The sequence below is a fragment of the Passer domesticus genome, chromosome 9 (genome assembly GCF_036417665.1).
Source record: "Passer domesticus isolate bPasDom1 chromosome 9, bPasDom1.hap1, whole genome shotgun sequence".
NCBI classification, from domain to species: domain Eukaryota; kingdom Metazoa; phylum Chordata; class Aves; order Passeriformes; family Passeridae; genus Passer; species Passer domesticus.
In genome coordinates, this window is record NC_087482.1 from 14693414 (window position 1) to 14699186 (window position 5773).

General features: G+C 45.1%; 1 long non-coding RNA gene across 1 annotated transcript; it reads left to right on the forward strand.

Annotated features, from left to right (window-relative positions):
* Window positions 1–1299: 1299 nt before the first annotated feature.
* On the forward strand, window positions 1300–2333 carry LOC135307679 (uncharacterized). The gene is made up of 2 exons (XR_010368371.1): window positions 1300–1488; window positions 1644–2333. It is a non-coding gene; the product is annotated as an uncharacterized LOC135307679 (long non-coding RNA).
* The last annotated feature ends 3440 nt before the right edge of the window (window positions 2334–5773 follow it).

The following is a 5773-nucleotide window of genomic DNA, read 5'->3' on the forward strand; positions in this document are numbered from 1 at the left end:
CCCTGGCCCCGCCTGTTCTTGCCTGGCATGATAATTACATCCATGATTTCTTAAGTAAAAGGAAAAAAATCAACACTTAATTCTACAAGCTAAAATTTAAATGCTTAATTCATATTGCTAACTCAAGTGAACTCCAAAAATCTCTATTTCAAAAGCAACAAATATTTGAAAGGTTATACCCCAACATATAACTGTGATCCTCAATTAATACTCCCTTCTTCCACTTGCTTAAAATCTCTTTGTTCTGGGCACTCACTATGGCCTTTTCCTGGAACCTCTCTGGCTGTCTTGAATGCTTATGGAGTAAAAGATAATCCCTGATGTATTTTCAACTCTGCCCAGACAGAGACTGCTGGAAGGGAGGTAGGACTCGTACTGGGGACCTGGCAGCTTCTCCAGGAATCAAAATTATTGAAATTATGGTAATGTGGACAAGGCATGCAAGTCCAGGTGGTGAGCTGAAGTATGCAAGTACTTGCAGTTTCTCCTCAGCACTTGACAGTTTAGGGGTATGGTCTCTTTTTATTTCTGTCTCTTAATCCTCAATCCTTGCCACACTCCTTCAACATCTTTTGCATTGTCATCTTCCCTGTTTTCTCCCTCCCTTCTTCTTTCTGTGACTTTCTGTACACGACAGACAATCTGTCACACACTGTCAGCTTGCTCAGTCACCCGAGCAGTGATAATGATGGTGTAGAAATTGTAGGTGCACAGCAGGCAAAGGTGTCCTGCTTCTGTGTGCCCTCTGCAGGCAAACCTGCTTCCCAAAGCTTCAGTCACACTTGGAACAAAGGCTTGTCCCCACTGCTTTGTTGTGGTTTACGCATTGATGGAGCAACAATTCTGTCTCAGCCCGCTTAAGCCACTGCAAAGCTGGAATTGTTGCTTTAGCAGCAGATGTGCTGGCAGGGTTCTTACAGCCCCATAGTAAGAACTCTACAGTTCTTCTAGAAGAGGTTTGTGATCTTTGTGCAATAAAAACAACGCCTTCAACTGCTGCAGTGCAAGTCATGCACTCATGTAGATGTGTTTTCAGACACAGGTATTTCTATATATGCCTAGTGAGTGGCCTCCTGGGGAGCAGGGACAAACGAGGAAGGAAAGTGGGCTGACAAAACATAAAACTGGGCTTCAAAATGAAGCCATGACTTCCCTTGATACAGAAGGACATAAACTTTATCTTGATTGGCCTGAAGGTAATAAACAAGTCTCTCAATGTCCTGATCTTTCACTAGTCTGAAATGATTTAGAAAATTTTTTTTTTTTTTTTTTTTTTTTTTTTTTTTTTTTTTTTTTTTGTGGTGGAGGATGGGGTCTGCATTTCAAGTCTGTTCTCCCAGCAGTCAGGGACCTGCACAGCTGCTGTGGGTGGGGCAGGTGATTACTAACAGCATGGTGAGAAGTTGGCTTGTGCCTGGTTGAGGGCTTGAGGACTGTGGTGAGAGAAGGGCCAGGGAGTGGAGTGGAAAATACAATTTACACAAGCAGGTATAGGTGGATGTCTGGGGTGTAGGTGGGATTTAACTGGTTTAGGTACTGCATTTATGAAGAATTGAACATTTAACTCTGAGATAGGACTATTTAGTTGCTACTCTAAATGCTGCATTTACTAACACATAATGTAATTTCTGCTGCTGTGGCAGAACCTGCTGTCCCCTGCGCTCGGAACAGGCGTGGAGGGTCCCCAAGGCATCCTCAGAATGGGCTTTGCCCTCACCTTGGCTTGTGCTGCTGCAGATTTTGGAGACAATTGTGCATAAGAACGGGCACTAGAACCAGACTTGGGGCTGGCATGCTCTGCATTTCCAGGATGGCTCATGGACAGGGTAAGGTGCTATCGGTGCACTCTGGATCAAGCTGTGATTCTATGGACACTTCAGCAAGAGAGGTTTTTTCAGGGTGATTAAACCTTTATCCTTGCTGTGCTTCCTGTGACATTTGCATCTCTATTTTGTAAAACTTCAGAAATCTGAGTCATCTTTGGCCCTGTGAAATGTTATAAACATCAGCAAAAGCCATCATAGTTTGCATGTGAAAATACATACTTTTTGACATTTGGGAGTTGGAAATTCTCATAATTTAAAACCAATTTCTATTGCTGATGATACAGAAAGGGGGCAGGTTGGTGCCTTGGGGCCTATGTTTGCTACTGTTGCCTGAAAAATAACTATTGCAGTAGCACCCTATGGCCCTGGGTGGCCAGAACGGAGGTCCAGGAGGCTTGACAGGTGTTTACTACTGAGTCTTTGATCTTTTAAGCCAAATAAAAGTTATAAATTCTTAGAACTATGTATTTATAAAAGAAAAGTATAAAGGAGAGATGTTGTACACTGTGTGTGTCCCACCTTAAACATATGACATTATAAAAACACACTCTCCAAACATCCATTCTTTTGTATGACCAGGTAAATGCCATGTAAAACTGATTTCTTTGTTCAGAAGTATCTCACCTACTGCCAACAATTAGAATTGCTTACAGGGTCTCAGTTGCAAATGCAAAACATTCAAAACTCAAACTAACTGGTTACATTAGAAAGCACACTTTGCTTTTCTCAAGGGGCTGATTGTGAGCTATTTGATGAGCTATTCATGAACATATCCTGGGGCTGTTTGCATCAAACACTGGGATTTTGTTAGCAGTAAAAGAGGGAAAGTGCACTATGTGTGGGAAAGTAATTCCTTCCCAAAATATGTGCTTGGAGGCTACTTGGGTCAAAAGAATTTATTTTTCATTCTGTGGGCTGAAGAACTGCCCACCATCTGCTTTTTCAGAAAAAGAGGGTTGGGTCTTTGGCCCCTTGCAGAGCCTTAAATGAGCAAAGCTGAAGGGATTTGCCCCAAAAAGCAAGGAGTGTGTGAGGCTCATGGCCGTAGCTGTCTGCAGAAGTGAGCATGGGCCAAGGGAAGGTCCTGCTGCCCAGAGCCAGCCCGAGGTGTCCCTGAGGATGTGTCACATCCTCTGCCTCCTCTGGCAGTGCTGCCACAGAGCACAGCAGGAGGGATTGCAGGGATTTGTCAGCACGGGGAGGACGAGCATGAGCTCCTGCTGATATTTCCATCCAGGGCTGGCACTTTTAGGCCAGCAGTGACAGATTCTGCAGCTCTGGCTGCACAGTTGCTGTTGGCAGTGCTGTGACAGCCTCAGCCACCAAGCCAGAGTGTCTGCAGGGGCAGGATGGTGTAGAGATGCCTCTCAGAGAACGGAGAGAACACCTTCAAACAGCATCTGGCAGAGTTAATGAAGGGGTGGTAAATCCCTTTAAAGGGGACAGGTTATAGAAACCTCTCTCTGTGAATATAAGAGACTGTAGGAGTGAAGAGGGAATGGGAAAAGGGAAGGGAAAGGTAGAAAGAAGAGGCAAGGGAAAGAGAGAGGGAGAGGATAGAGTCCTTGGACATTCTGATTTTATCTAAAGGACGTTTTCTGACTACATAGATGTTTGCTACAATAGTGCTTTTCGACATGCTATGGCTTTCTAACTCATGATATTAACTGATCACAGTGTGTTTTAAAAGACATAAGAAAAAACTCAGTAAAAAGTTCTCCTTCAAGACCAAATATCTGCCAGAGTCTGAGCGCCATGGTTAATGGCTTTTGAACATTCACAGGAATGGTCGAAGCATTAAAGTAATTAAATAGGTCTCTCAGAATCCAGCATAAGTTGTACTGATGAGGAGATTAAATAGAGATTCCCATTGCACTGTGTGTTTTGTAGAGGCTTAGTGACAGTATTTCACGCACACATAATAACATAAAGAATGACAGCTCATGCCTATTTGTCGTGGTAAGTATTTGCTGCTGCAGCCACCTTTCTTCAAAGTAAAGATGTGTTCAAAGGCTTTTTTTCCCGATTTCTGTTGAAAACTGTTTCATGTCAAATAAAGGATAAGTCCCATATGTAGTCTTTTCTTCTGTCAGAACCCAGGACATCCCTCTGGATGCCCTGGATGGCTCAAAATCCTGTCAGGGGCTTGGAGACCCTGGCAGGAAGCCAAAAACACTTGGGAATTCAATCTCAACCCATGGGAGCAAATTACCAACTTTATATGAAGAATTACAAGTCACAAAAGTTTAAGTAGCATAACAGTAGTTGCCACAGGGTGAAAGGTGGAATTTTGAAGAATTTGACTATGGGGGTCTAGGGGCACAAGATGGAGGAATTTGGGCATTGTCCTGTTCTTCTTCCTAGCCTCCATTTTCTTGGTGATGGTGGCACTTTGGGATTGGTTTAGAGTAGAAAGTCACTGTCTAACACAGGTGATAGGTATTGGGAAATAACTGTAAATATTGAATACGTAGTTTATAGTATAAAAGACAACACCAGCCCTGGGGGAGGGCAGTGTGCCTCAGACTGACGTACAGAACAGACCTCTGCAAGCCAGACAGAGAATGTTTTAGATAAGAAATAATAAACAGACTTGAGAACAAAACGGAAGACTTCTGACTCCTTTTTCGACAGCTGAGTTGGGGAAAAGAGACTTTTTAGAACACCTCAGGATCATCTTGAGATTGTAGAAAATAAATGTCCACATGCACCAGGAAAACACCAGTAGCTCAGATTCAGTTTCTCTTTAAAGGACCAGGCTCTGAGCCTCCAGTAATGTCCTTAGCTAAAGCAGAGCGGCTGTGAACCTCATCCTCTCACTTCTCACAGCTTTGGTATTTGCACCAAAGAAGAATCCAAGTCACTCTTTTACCGAGCCCAGCAAATGGCTCTGCCTAGCAAGGCTTTGGCAGCAGGGGCTGTGGAGGATGGCGAGGGGGCGAGGCAGGGGGGAATGGCCAGGCTGCTTCTGGGAAGCGACCAAAGCTTGCTCTTGCCTGCTGGAGCCAGTGCAGGTGGGATCTGGAGCCTACAAAGTATCTGCATTGCAGTGGGCCTTGTTCCAGATGTTTTCCCAGCAGGTTGGGGGCATATGTGTGGAAGATGTCTGCTGGGAAGGAAGCAAGATTTGTTTTACTATAACCTTAGGCAGGGAAGCAGTACAAGTGGCTGGGTTTTACCATATCTAAGTATTCAAACAAAGGCGAAAGCCGTTCATGTCGAAAAGCCGTTCGTTCTCTTGGTGTTCCTTCCTTAAAGGAATGCCAGAGTATTAGAGACGAACATTCTCCCTTCTTCAAGGGAGCTGGAAGAGAGACCTAGAAATTCTGCATGACCTGTTGACTACAGCAATGCTGGTGCACTGCCCCAGTGTGTGTGTCCCCATCGGCTCTCCTGAGAAACATCCCGTTTCTCCAAGTTTCAGGGAAGGAGTGTTGAGGTGAGAGACAGCTCAGCAGGCCAAAGGAGGGAAAACATCAAGTGACATTATTGGGCACCAGACAATTGAGAAAGGGGGCAGGATGAATGCCGCCACTTGGACAGAAAGCTTTGCACTTGGTTCTGCACAGAACAATTTGCAAGCTCCTCTCAGAGCCAGAGGAGAGCCAGTCATCCTGGTTCTGCAGTGCAGGAAATGTGGAATGGGCGCTTGGACAGAGCCAGCCTCCTGTGCCTGTTCAGCTGCAGGCACCTTACAGAGAAGCAAAGAGGAGAGCCAGAGCTGTCCCTGCTCTACTTTTCCCCATCCAGAGGACTGAGGGGAAAAGCCCCAGTGGGGAGCTTTTCTCCTCAGTTTTCAGAGCAAACTTGCAGCAGAAGAAGTAGAAGGGGCAAAGGTGGCCTATCCCTGTTTCTGTCCCATGGTTCCCCTGGGGTTCTGCATGGAATGTTGGGCTGTGCCTGTAGCAACTGCCCTTGTCTGCTGATCCTGCGGCCGTTGGTGGAAC